Here is a 14,429-nt window from a genome sequence, read left to right as displayed (position 1 = left end):
TGCAAAGGTAAATTTATATTCTTTATTCGATATACGTGTTATTCGCGGCAAACATTACAATAACACTCGTTAAAAATCAGGACAAATGTCTCGTCGTTACTTTTATAAATTAACATAAAACAGCTATTTTTAGTGCTCCGTAAATCTACTGTTAAAAGAGCTGAACAAGTTTATGAGTCCTCATCAACACCGCAATTCAAGATCCGCTGAATAGATTCGAGCGTTTACTGGGCCTAATTCCTAATAAACATTTTACATCGAACAAATAATGCATCCTTATTATTTTACAGCAGGAAGAGAAGTTCCCCGAAGCCCCATCACAGTGAAAGAACACATTTTACGGCTGCCATCAAGTTCCTCGAGCGCAGCCAAACGAAGAGCGACCGCATTTAATAGCGGCGCATAAACATTCGTGCGGCGGGTAAAAGGAGGAAATGGACTAACTCGACGTTTGTTAATACGAATATTACCGGAAAACCGTGGCATGAGCCGTTCCATGTGAATCGCTCTGTGAAAGGGCCGGGACTAAAGAATCGATCCAGCGAAAACAGGAGCGTAGGTGCACGAAACTAATTCATCGTTCGCGGGATAAAGAGCCCCGAATCCAGAGGCAAATGAATACAAGGCGAACATTCCCGGAGCCCCCCCTTACCCCACCCCGACCACGATGTTCCCGGTGTGTGTCCGTTTTCCATAGATCGGAGATCCCCGACTCACCTGGCACGTACCACCGAGATCAGTCGATTCGCTTTTTACCATCGCGCCGGCGAATTGAGTCGTGACGAATCCCACCGGTGGTTTCAGTCGCCAGATCTCTGAAAATCCCCGGAGGGATCGTTGACCTTCTCTGGAGCACTCTCAAAGTTCCGAAGTGGCTGAACAGAGACGGAGGAAACGGGCCGCGCGCGCGGACCCCCGCGAAAGATAGAGACCGACACACCTGGATCGGCTGGCCGTTAGAGAGAGACCGGAAACAAGAGCCTGGAGGATGAGAGAAACATTCCATATCGATACTCTCCTCTTCGAGCTATCCTCTCGCAATATCGTGCCGTATATCGCCATCACGTCTGATCGAACTGCTGGTTTATACCTACACGACTCATAACGATTCGACTGAATGGAAAAGGGACCCGGCGCGGCGTGTCTAGTCCTCTCTGTTCCACCGTCGCCGTTCACAAACCCTCCCACATCCCCAATCCGGCTACCTTTTTTTTTTTTACTTTTTCTTCGTTCGAACACTCCCCCTTTTTTCTCCACGTTTATTTTTCGTTCCGCTGCAGTTTTGATCCCGGTCGGTTTTTCCTACGCCGCCGCCGGCTTGTTTTACGTTTACGCCGCCACACGATGGTAAATCGCGACGCCCGCGTTACTGTTACCGGTTTACAAGCTGCCCGGATGGCTCATTAAACGGCAATCAGCTGAGTTTATACTTCTATCTGTCCATGCCCGTTGCCCGGTCTTCGAGGCGAGGGACGATCGTCGCGCGACTTTCGTGTCGCTTGCGTTATTACGGCGACATCATTTGAGAAAGAATAAATAGCCTGTCTGAAATTGGACCAAACGAGTTGGGATTCTTTGATAACTCGCAAGGATCGTTTACCAGATGTCGTGTTGAGGAAATCTTTAACAGTAAACCTACCGCGCCGGTCAAGACGATCGGTTTCTACATTTGCTCTTTTAAAATTGTTATCGAAAGGAGTCTTTCGTAGGAAATGATCGAATAAATTTCTTAATTCAAACATACATTTTAATCAAAATGGCGGGATGTCTTGTATTAGGTCATTAAGTATGAAAGGTCCGGTTACCTAAAGCATCAAGTTTGATATCCGATGTTTCCGATATTTCACTTCAACCGTCCTTTGTTCTTGGTTTCTTTGCAGTGAGAAGGGATACGCCATCTGGCTTTCAGACGCACTCTTTTGTTTTTAACACTAAAACTACCGAGCACTAAAAGCGACGAATTTCTGTTGCTCTGTAAGAACGATAAAACCGAATCTATTTAGACTTCTCATAATTTTCATTACAACGAATACTCGGACTGTGAAATTCATTTAACCCTTTGCAGTCGAAGCTATTTGAATTCGAAATCTAAAGCATGATCTCTGATCTACAGTATTTCTATTTTATATAATTTATTGCAATTTATGCATATGAAATTGAGTCTATTGGCAAGTACAATGCAATTTTAATAGCTTTCTTTTTAGATATAAACGAGTCCGATGCTCTTAGAATGATTTTGAAAAATAGTATACCAATATTTAGTGGCGCCTCAGAGTCGCCATTCGAGTGCAAAGGGTTAATAATTTCCTATGAAAAAGTCTCTATAATTTCAGCAATTTTAAAATACAAAATGTATAACCGGTCATTCTGGCCGGCTTGGTAGGTTTAGTGTTAATAGTCTATCGTATTGTCGTCAGAGGGTTAAATATTGTAAGCCACGGATAAGTCAAAAATTCCCGTTAATTTCGAATACGAGTTCCGTCGTGGAACTAATGCAGCGCAGACAAGTCGAAATGTTAACGAAGTGTCCGGCAAGGATGTGGCTAATGAACGTACGTCGATGATTTGAAAAATTCCGATCTGGAGATTTTGATATTCAAAATAAACCACGCGGACGACCTGACACAGCAAGGCCCGAGATATAATAAACCAAACTTTCAGTCTCGAAATCGACCTTAATGACCTAATAATTTTTATACAGCAATAGATGTCAGACATCTTTAGTATTCGGTAGGTTTGGTGTTAACGGCGTCACAAAAGTTCGTTTAGTTTTCAAACGATGCGTACAACGTAAATTCAGAAACTGCTGTTAAATAAGTAATGCAAGTAAAAGCAAGCATAAGTAAAGCTTCTCGGCAAGCAACGAGAAATTAAAATAAGGTTGAGCGTACTGTTTGCATACGCTAATGCTGTACAAGAATGTCGGGGAATATTTGAAGAATACGTTATGCAAGTACAGTTTCTCAAAATTTTCTATTGCACGATTTAATCCTTCGAATTTCACGGAAGAACTCAACTTCGCAGAAGCTACACTATTTCGCATACCACATACTCAAGGAATAATTGCGCAGAGCCGTAAAATAGTAATTCGCTCTTTTCAAAACGAAGAAGATCTGCTTAAAAACCAGCAGCGCGAGAACACGGTTCTCCGGAATACGTAGAAAAACCGATATTGTCCCGCGGTAACAGGAGTCGTAAAGTCGTGCACGGAATCCTGTTAGATTTAAAGAGACCGGTAGAGAAACTTTGCAATAAATCATCGACGTGATCGAGGCATTAACAATCGGCGAAGGCTACCGTACAACAGGAAGTTTAATTACTTCGAGGCCTAGATCGCCGTTTTATCGGAGCGGCGGAGCAATGCGATCCAATCCGGCGGATTTAAATGCAACAATTTTGTATAGCCCGGTCCCGGCGCGGCGGCCCGATAACAGCGACAATGGCAGCGAACACAATTCGTATAATGTAGGTTAGATTCCAGGATCCCTCCGTTTTCCCATCCCCGGATCTCAACTTCCGGGAAAGGGAGTTCTTGCTGCGCGCGGATAGAGAAATCCTTTTTCCGTAATTTCGGCCGAGTAGGAACGGACGAACCGTGGAAGGATTGCTCGATAATGTCTCCAAACTCGGTCCCCGCATGAACAACGCATTTTGCAGACACTATTAACGTTCCCTTATTCGAGTTAATTGGTTTTAATCTAGGACAATGCACAGCTCCGTCACGTCGCGTCGCAACGTCGGCGTCGCGACATCGCGAGCCGTTTAAGCTGCGACCCGGCCGAGATGATACGACCGGAAACGTTCCTGGAAATTATTATCGATCCCGTGGATAAACATTATACTGTCCAAATAAATCTTACCGCCGGCTAGTTTCTACAAGGTAGTCCTCGCGGTAAGCACCTTCAGAAATACATCGTGGCAAACGAGCTTCCATAAGCACATTACGAGCACGCGCTTAACGAGCTACGTAAACGCCCCAAGTGGCCGCTATCTTCTTATACGTAACCTGGTGCGTCTGTACCACCGGACTTCCAATGACCGACGATTATAGCAGCATACTTTGTCGCCAAGTACACTGTCGCGGAAATTTTGTTCCGTCGGAAATGCAGTCTGATGCAGTTCAGGCAAGATGAAGTACGCTGTTGATTTTGTGCATTCGCGTTACAGATGGGCAGCTGATATTTTATCACTAAACCTACCATGTCTGTCGAAATCATCGTTAGTTAATCCTTTTTCTAAAGGATAATGAAGAATCCTTCTTAACCCTTTTGTTGCCGAGCAAAAGTATATCGTACCTATGCGAATAATACCGGACCAATTTGACGAATTTGTTAAGGTTTGGGAATAAGCTCATAAAAACCAAAGTAAGAGTGATATTTATAAAATTCAAAAAGAAGCATGTTACGAAATGAAGGGAGAATAAAGTAATGCCAATTGTATTTAAATAATTGTTGAAAATCATACGAATAACATAAATATGAAACAGTATGAAAAAGAGAAAAACCAATTCTCTTGTTAGAAACAGTATTTGCATATAAGAAAAATCATCGTTCGATCATAACTTTATGTAGATCACCTAGTATGAAGTATAGATATTGCACTTCCAATTACTTATAACAAAATAACGGATCACAAAACTAAAGGATAATGCCATGATGCATGGCAAGTGTCAGAAGGATCTGCTACAAAACAAGTGAACCGAAGTAGCTAATATTATGTTACTGAAAAAAAATTTTAGTATTATTATAAATATTTATATTTCGTGTTATCTGGTTATTATAAATAATTTATTTAGCATTGATGCTTACTAATACATACACTAATGAATCCCGAATAGTTAGGCGCCATGGAATACGCAACGACATATCGTCGTTCGGCACTAAAAGGGTTAAGAAACAATTGAACAAATTCTTTTATTCAAGCTTATATTCCGATAAAAATGACGGAAGGCCTAAACGAAATTTCGGAGCACAGTAGGTCCAGTGTTGAACAGTAAAACATCATTTCATTAGCGACTTATTAATTCTTTGTTATGTATAATTTTCTTCTCAATTGCAATGATTGAAAGGTTTTCGATTGTAATAATTCCTTAGAAGAAAAGAAAATGTATTAACGTGTACCAATAATTACTCAAGGACACGAAATAATATTCGTATTTAAGTCGAAGTACAGCAAAATATTAAAATGATAAAGCGAGGATGACTTCTCTTTCGCTCCTGCGTCATGTAATTATCATGAAAAGATTTTATTTTACAGAATGATTCACAGTTTAGTCATGACAAAATTCCGCACATAAAAATTATAACCAATTATTCTGTATCAACACGTCAAACACTGCAGAGTATGTCTTACATAAGTATCAAGTTCTCACATGGTTGACAATGCATGAAGTAATGTGACGCTTCCAGATTTCCAAAAGCAGCTCGTCCATTCCGGAAGCGCCACACGCACATCGTTTTTGCAATTTCCGCATCCAAGCGGGTAAAGAGAAGTCCCCTCCTCCCTCCCTAAAAAAAACGAATTCGGCAGTGTGGCTGTCGAATATAATTACGCGCCGCATTGGCGCAATGGAGATCAATCATGCCGGTTAATAATCTCATAAATTGATGGCTCGTCATAAATCATTGGTGGCGAGCGTAAAAATGAACCGGCCGCTGCGGATCCTCTGGCGACCGGGACGTGATCACGGTAACAGGTTTCCAGATCGAAATCAATAAGATTTATACGCTGCAAAAATCGGAATATCGAGCGGGCCGAAGGAAAAATACGGGACCGTATTAATATCGCAGCGAGTAATCACGCAGCGGGAACTTTGAAAATGATATAACGATAGCACGGGGAAAGCACGGGTGTAATGATAAAACATAAATTCAACCTGCAGCCTGATCAAACAGCGGACTACACGTGCGGGATTCGCTGCGTCGTTACGCTCTGCAAATTGTGCTCCTGTGTGCAAAAACGTTTCGCATTGTTACGAAATCGCTGGGCTCTCCTGGCCGCATCGCGCCGACCTGATAAATTTTCGACGTTTCCCGGGAAAACACCGAATCCGATCTTTCCACGTTTCCACGCAGAGTTCATTTATTTAATGGTACTTCTCGAAGTCGTTCTCGCGTGCCGCAAAACATTATTAACAATAGAACTACCGGGCACTAAGAGTAATTAGTTCGTGCTACCCTTTAAAAACAACGAAACTGCATTGCTCGATTTCTGTAACAAAACATTCCTGAATAAATTCATGTATCCAATAATTACTCACGAAAACATCTTAATTAACTTAATTAAAAGTTTCTCGAACTTTATCAAGGTGCATCGAAAAATTATCGTGTCTAGAAGGAGTATCTTAAAAATATATATTGAAAAAGATCACGAAGAAAATTGATAAATCGACATAAGAAAAGAGACAATGTCAGCAATTCGACGACAAATTAGAGAAGGCAGCATAATGGTTTGGCCGGCATCGATTATTTCGGCAAAACAAGTATCAAATCCATTAATGGGAGGAATGAACAGTGTCCAATACATAAATTTAATCACAGAACAAATAAATGATCATGCAGAACGCATTTCTGGACCTGATTACATCTTTCAACAAGATAATGCATCCGTACACATCAAGATTGGCCCAATCATATTTTAATGAAAATAATATATGTTTTGCCGTGACCTGCACGCTCCCCCCAGATCGTAATATTATTGAAAATTGCTGGGCACAATTTGTTCGCGGCGTATACGCGAATGGTAAGCAGTATCAACGCATACAAGAATTAAAAAATACAATTATATGCGAATGGGATATGTTAAATCAAAATTATATCCAAAATCTTTATAAATCTATACCAACTCGCATAGTGGAAGTAATAGAAAACAAAGGGGGCTGTACTCATTATTAAATAAGTATATATGTTTGAAAACCAATTATTGTTAGTTAAAATTTATGTTGATAATTATCTTCTTATTGCGCATGTGCTATCATTTCGTTCTTCAAATGAAACAGTTTTTTTTTGTTATACACTAAACCTTATAATATTTTAAATTATTTTCAATGAACCGCATATTCTGAGCTCATAATGTTTTAATATTATATATCACGGACGTAAAACTTTACATGCGTCATTGAGAAATTAAAGATAGCACACCTGGGCTATCGTTTTGACGAGGAGTGTAAATATACTCAGTTGTATATTTGTAAGAAAAGGCCCGCCGTTCGAGCGTTAAAGATGTTAAACTTAAAATCGCCGTGTTAAGTTTCATATCCTAATTACACATGTATGATGATAATATTCTTCCCTCTGCCGCTTCCATCGGCGGAATATAATTTCGCCGGCGTTCGAAAGGCCTTCATGGACTCGTTCATTAATCTTCGGGAAGCGATACAAGCCTCTCAACAAACGTTAATCGCCATTTGTTCCATTCCACGCGATAAACCGTTCGCACGGCGTCTACGGAGAACTCCTTCTAAGTAAGTTGAAGACAATTTACCCCCATTCTATGACCACTTCCGTCGCCGTGGCCTGCGCGTGGGGATAACTGCCTGAAACTTATGACGAAATTCCAGGACACGATACTTGCGTAGCGCGCCGTGCTCCAAAACTATAAAAGTTTTAGCTAACTGAACTTAACTAAACTCGTGTTATACTCGATGATACTTTTCGCCAGGTATGATTTGGTGGCGCAGCAGTTGCCGTTGAGAGACACGTAAAATGTGTGTATTTCTCAGGCCATTCTCTTCGGTCTGTAGGTTCTATAATTGTCGTCGGAACTTTCATGATAAAACTTGACGGGTATCTTTACGAACGCTAGTCATGACGTCAATTAGCCGCATTGGGTTCCTTATTAATTGCAATACTTGCATTCTGACAAATCGGGTCACTCCGTTTAAGTTTGAAGGCTTGCAAATCGATCAGTGCGAGGGTATATTTTCCTGCAGGTCTAGAAATTGTTTATTGTCAGTCGATAAAGCAATATTTTATTTAGCAGTGCTTACGTCGACGAAAAAAGAATCAACGAAACTTGGTCCGTCCTGTCGCTGTGTCTAATAAAAAATATAGGAATTCCGCCGGTGAAAGACAAATTATCGTGGAACAACAACGTCACTGTTCGATGAATTTCGAGTCCGCTGGCAATACCGTTTTTAGGTTTAAACCAAGCCGTGTCAAAATTGAGCTGTAAAATGGAACGGCAACCGTAAAAGCTTCAGTCCCGCTATATATTCTTGGATAAACTTCGATACACTTCGAAAGGGCTTGTAATAAATTCTTGCAGGGCATCTGTACGAAAGCTTGAACCGTATCCATTCCAGCCGTAAAGTTTGATGTTAAAAAATAAAGCTGAACGTGCGAGAAATAACTGGGCTGCGAACGTTGATAAATCCATAATTTGTCTAGCGAATTCCGACACACATAAATAAAAGATGAAATTAATCCTGACCCAATTTTTGACCGTAAACTTTGCACCCCGGAAAATGGTGGAAATACTTCGCGTAACAAACTCTCGCGTGGAACTCTCTGTATATTTAATTCCTCGTCGCTGACCAGAAATATAAAATTACACGGCCACCGTGAAAAAACACGAATTACACCTGTACTACAGCCATGCAAGAAAATCCTGCAGTTCACCTTTCTTCTCTCGTCTTCTGTAAAATACAATCACAACGACCAATTCATTAAAATTTTTCGCTGTTTCTCTGTGCGAAGCCCTTCGACGTATAATTTTTGCACGCTAATTACAAGAACAATACTTTTTCTTTCTTGAGCAATTTGAATAAACTGCGTATTGTATTGTTTCAATCATAAATGCGTAGTAGTGAAACAATAATTAAAATCGTAGAAATGCGTTCTCCTTACAAATATTAAATAATAGCGTAAAATCTAAACAAATTTAGTTTCGATATTTTTATGTTATTATAACATTTTTTCACAATGTTATTCGTTTTACCTGCTTCTCGAATCAATTTTCGAGGTGGAACACCGCGCAGGAGTTGACAAATAAGTACCAATTGTCGGATGAAAACGATCGCGAGCCTAGTTGCATAAATCTCCGCGTGATTCCCGTTTTGCTGAACGAAACCATAAAAACGTCAATGGGCGTGCACATTCGTAGTTATCAGAGACGCCAGGCGTCGCGGTACTCAATTTTTCACCCGGTCATTGGAATCGGCCTGCACTCTGCGCTGTACCAGAGAGAGAGAGAGAGAGAGAGAGAGAGAGAGAGAGAGAGAGAGAGAGCGCGCATCGCAAATTCCAGTGGCAGCCCTATTAAGTGGCACAATGATTTCGCCGCGGCAGGTCCCGATATGAGGCCACTTTCACGGTCGTTCATTACGACGCGTTAGCCGTAATTAAATACACGGTTGACTTTTGGAAATGGCCCGGAACCGCGAAACCGACGTACCGCGGGACCGGATACGAGCGTCATAAACCACCGGCGGGCACGGTGCGTCGAGTTCTCGCGTGGACGACTTGTGAAACGGCCAAGACGCCCGTGTATGCAAACCCTGACAATAAATTTCGCGAAACTCGTCGCGGCAAAATGGCTAGGCACGTCCTATATCACCTCGGTCCCCTTTAAAGGACTTTTGCGGAGCTGTGCGCCTAATACACCCTCCAAAACAATTCCACAATAATTACGGTTTCGAAGCAACTCTCTGCAGAAAATATTGTATATTATGCGCACAGGAACTATCTACATTTGCACAATTTTGAAGACGTCAAATAATTTTTAACACATTCAATGAAAGATTTTAGATTCTTCAAGTAATTGGTTCTCTGTATCGTGTCGATGCTGCTGTCCAGAAGAAGATTTGAACCACGTAGTAGGACAGTATCTCTGATATGAAAACAGTATAAACTAAGTGATTCATAATTTATGCAGCAAAAAGTTTTTAGTCATTGCACTACTATTAACCCTAGAAAGATAACCATATGACAACGTACGTAAAAGATAACCATACGCTTCAGAGGCGCATGCTTTTCTAAGGCGTCAATTTTATACTAACAATGGATATTTATTTAAGTTAATCTAGTCATTTTAAAGGTTTGGCATTATTGTAAAAATAAAATGCATTTATATTATATTTTTTTATATTTTAAGTAATTTTAAACTTAAATCACTAGACCTCTATGAAAAATTAACAAAAATCAACAGTCTTCGCAGGCGCCTCTGCGACGTAGGTTATCTTTCTCGGGTTAAGCATATACAAGTTTCTTACAAAACACCAGTTGTGCTTAATAGTAAATCGTATGAGTAATCGCTACTATAAGTCCGTTGTACAGTGTATAAATGTATCTATAACAATGTAATGTTGTCATGCAGAACAATGTTGATGTCGCTAATAATCTTGTACATATAGGGTTCCATACTACAGGGTGTCCCAAAAATCACTCGCAATCGAGAAATGAGGGGTTCCTGAGGTCATTTGACGTAACTTTTTCCTTAACAAAAATACAATCCGCGGCTTTGTCTTCGAGTTATTAATGAAAAACGCTGACCAATAAGAGACGAGTTCGGCTGGCGTGAGGCGGCCGAGCGGACGAAGCCCATTTCCCTTCATTGGCTCCGCCGCCTAGCGCCAGCCGAGCTCGCCTCTCATTGGTCACGGTTTTTCATTAATAACTCGTAAACACAGTCGCGAATTGCATTTGCGTTAAGGAAAAAGCTACTTCAAGTAACCTCAGGGACCCTTCATTTCCCGATTGTGAGTAACTTTTGGGACACAGTGTATAATAAAGGTCCGAAATCGCCTACTGCTTAAAATTATCTTGTATGAGCAATTGTTGAAGTTCCATTTTGAATACATTTAATTAAATTTCTCGAACTTGCGTTTTTACATCTGTGTCTCGACAGTGTCAAAACGAATATTATAGAACAATAAAAGCAAGAATAATTTATACGGATCAATAGATCAAATTATGGACTTTACTATGATATAGCACGCGAACATATTCAAGTATCTGTATTTTCGTTTTGAAACAGTCGTCAAAGGTTCTTGCAACGAAAATTGCACTATCCTAGTAGTCTCACAGAATAGTATCACTCATAAATTTTTATCTCGAAAACTATTGGATGGACCGAGTTGAACTCTTTCTATCCTGCCATTAAATAATCAAGCAAAATAACCAAAAATTCGCAAAGTGAATTCAAATATGAAATAACTGCAAAGTTAGCGCGATTTTTCAAAGAATTTTCTTCGACGTCCTAAAAAAAAGATCGAACGGCTTTCGAAAGTCACACACTACATCGTATTTCATTTCGTTTGAAATCCCTAACGCAGCAAAAGCTAGCTGGTCCGAAACGACCGAGTGCGATTCGCCAAACCATTTCCAAAATTGTTTAGAGGCTCCGTAAAGAGGTGCGGTTCGAAGGTGGCCGAGGTGATACCCGGCAACGAGGTACGTAGCAGTTTCAGCGCGTGGGGCTCGCGAACTTTATTGTCAGAGCTCGTGCGTAGCACTCGAAAGGGGATTCCGACTCGCACGGAAGCTCGTACGACCGGGGGGCGAGAACGATAGAGAGGAATTCGAAGCGGAGCCTGACGATGCTGGTAGTCGTTTCCGCAACCACGAACCTCCTTCCCTCTGTTTATCTTATTCGGACTCAAACATTTTTTCCCCTGCTCGGATCCCGTCCCTTGTTCTTCTCGTGTTCTTTTCTCTGTACGAGACCCGCGTCTCCGACGGGACTTGTCGATCTTTGCCGCGCGCGCGCACACACAAGCGGATCCCAGCCCCTGGATTCGTATTTTTCACGACCCACATATTCCTCCAGAATATTGCGGCAGCAAATCCTTAGCCCGGTACAATGCCAGAAATCGAAATTTTACCACGCTATTATCGTCACGTTGCGATTCTCTCGCGCCACTGCTCCCGTATTCGACGAATACGTAGATTCAAGCGTGTCGCGTTTACGGTACCGTTCGAAACTTTTCAATAATGCGTGCCGATACGATACGCATGCACCGACGCGTCATGAACGACCGGTTCCCGCGTCATGAACTTTTGTCCTCTGTATTTAACCTTTTAGGTACGGCTGAATTCTGCGCGAGGCTATTTCTCTGGACAGCAGAGTCTGATGTGTACTGTACAGAATCTGATACTGTATATACAGGGGGTGTCCCAAAAATGTCTCGCAATCCGAAAATGGCGGATTGCTCAGGCCATTTGAAGCAACTTTTTCCTTTACAAAAATTTTCTCCGAGGCACCGTTAACGAGTTATTAACGAAAAACAGTGACCAATGAGAGGCAAGCTCAGCTGGCGCGAGGCAACCGAGTCTGGGCTTCGTCCTCTTTTTGTTACATTCACAATTCTTTCAGCTTCTTACAGTCATAGTCATCCGGCTATTTACATACATTATAAACTTGTTTACTGTTAGAAACTGATACACGAGGATACTCTACAGGACCTTAATAAGTTTATCCTTTTACTTTATAATAAAGTATATACAGAGTGAGTCATATAATTTGCATTCCCTATATAACTTTTAAATTATGTACAGTGACTCTTATTAATATCAGGACATCATGCTATTCAAACAATTGTTGCTGGATTCGATTGTTTGTAATAGTAAATTTGGTGTTCTTGTTTTATAATACATATAATAGAACATTCATTGTAAATAGTTTGTAATAACATAAATTTTATTTATTTATTGCACATACATTTCTTAATACGCTTAATAAACTATAATATTTAAACATGAAAATTATTAACATAAGCATTAATTAATATTTCGTTGGATAGCCCTTAGTTTCAATTACGTATCGCAATCGTTTAGGTATATTGTCTATAACTTTTTGTAGGCAATTTAGCGGTATATGTTTCCATTCTTCAATTAATCGTTTTTTAAATTCTTCCTTCGATCTTATCGGTGTTGTCATTTTCAAAATGGAAAATTTAATTAAAAAAGTATAAATCTATGTTTGGTCCCAAACCTAACGGTTAACGAGATTTTCAGATAAGTCGTTTGGAGGATATAAGCCGCGTGGCATCGTCAGAGAAGTTGGCTATATATATATATATATATATATATATATATATATATATATATATATATATAAAATGGCTAAAATTTTGTTAACCATTAAATTTGGGATCAACGTATGTTTATACTTTTCTGCGTAGAAATTCTATTTATTTTAATTTAATTCTACTACGTACAAAAAAGTGAATATGACATCACCCTCCCCTTACAATTCCGCAACTTCTGTATTTAACAATTTTTAATTAGACGTATAATTTAGAAGTTATTTGGGTTATACAAGTTATACTACTCACCCTCCTATAGTCTATAAAGTGTACTATTTATTTTTCGCACACATCCATCACTTTTGAAAAAAAGAAACAAGATACAATTTCATATTCTAACGATGAACGCATTAGTCGCAGCAGGCCAAACTCAAGACGACCCCGCAAAATAACCCCGTTCTAAACTTTTTAAACTGTCCAACCCGATCTTCTAAACGCTTGCAGCGACTTCCGATCCACAAACTCGTATCATATCCGGGCTGCCTGTTTTCCGCCGACAGTTCATTAGACGCAATTTTACGGCGTTTGTTCCGCGGCATTGTTCGGCTAATGAATTTGCGGTATCAGAGTTTCCTGGCGCGATTGTGCGTCTAGCGGCTACGGGTGCATGAAAGCGGGGCTCTGTATCAAAAAGCATCGTGGCTTCGGACGAAGAATGCTAGGAGAGACTATGAGGCTGGAGAACAGCAGTGTTCCGCCGTAGTAGGTGGGAGGCTCGATCAACGGGCGCGCAAGTAGTCCAATGAATAACAGAGGGAAACGCGAGCTCGCCGATTGACGAAAAAGGCGGGGATCCACTTCCGCGAGAACCACGGGAACAAGCTGAATGGACGAGCCGCGTCGGAGCGGAGAGGAGCGGAGAGCTCGCGACCGTTTCAATGGACGCCGGGGAAGATTGCGAGAGCCGGCAAAGTGTTTTAATACGGGGCCCGCGGAACAGGAAGATTGTAAAGAGGTACACACGGCCTTAATACGCCGGAGACGTGTTCACGCATTAACGCGCACTTCTCTCGGAGGCTTCGCACTGAAAAACGGCTCGGAGATTTTGCCGTGGGGATGAAACGGAGCCAGGGGGAGAGAAAGAGTCGAGGGAAGAAAGGCAAAACGCCGGGGGATCGAGGCCAGTCAGAAAACTGCTGTCTGATGCTCGGCCCGACCGCTGTTTACTGCTAATGAAAGTAACCGTGATACGTTCCATGAATATTAATCGATGCCAGACTTTATTGCCATCCGCCTGGCCAAGATGTCCGTTTGCGATTCCGTTCGGTTGGCAGTCCTGGCTACGTAAATACATACTGCAGATGTTTTACGCAAGGCCGCGTTTTTCCGGTCCGACTGGAAACGGCGACGCTGATTGTTTTCCTCTTACACGCGATTTTCGGTTTGTTACATTCTGTAACAAGGA

General features: G+C 41.2%; 1 protein-coding gene across 7 annotated transcripts in view; it reads right to left on the bottom strand.

Annotated features, from left to right (window-relative positions):
- The window catches only part of Rbp6 (RNA-binding protein 6), a 1,210,230-nt gene that overhangs the window by 1,085,500 nt on the left and 110,301 nt on the right, over nt 1-14,429 (bottom strand). The gene's annotated exons all lie outside the window — the stretch shown is intronic.

Source organism: Megalopta genalis, chromosome 3 (genome assembly GCF_051020955.1).
Source record: "Megalopta genalis isolate 19385.01 chromosome 3, iyMegGena1_principal, whole genome shotgun sequence".
Taxonomy (NCBI): Eukaryota; Metazoa; Arthropoda; class Insecta; order Hymenoptera; family Halictidae; genus Megalopta; species Megalopta genalis.
The sequence above is the reverse complement of the archived record's forward strand: the minus strand, read 5'-3'. Positions and strand labels throughout refer to the sequence as shown.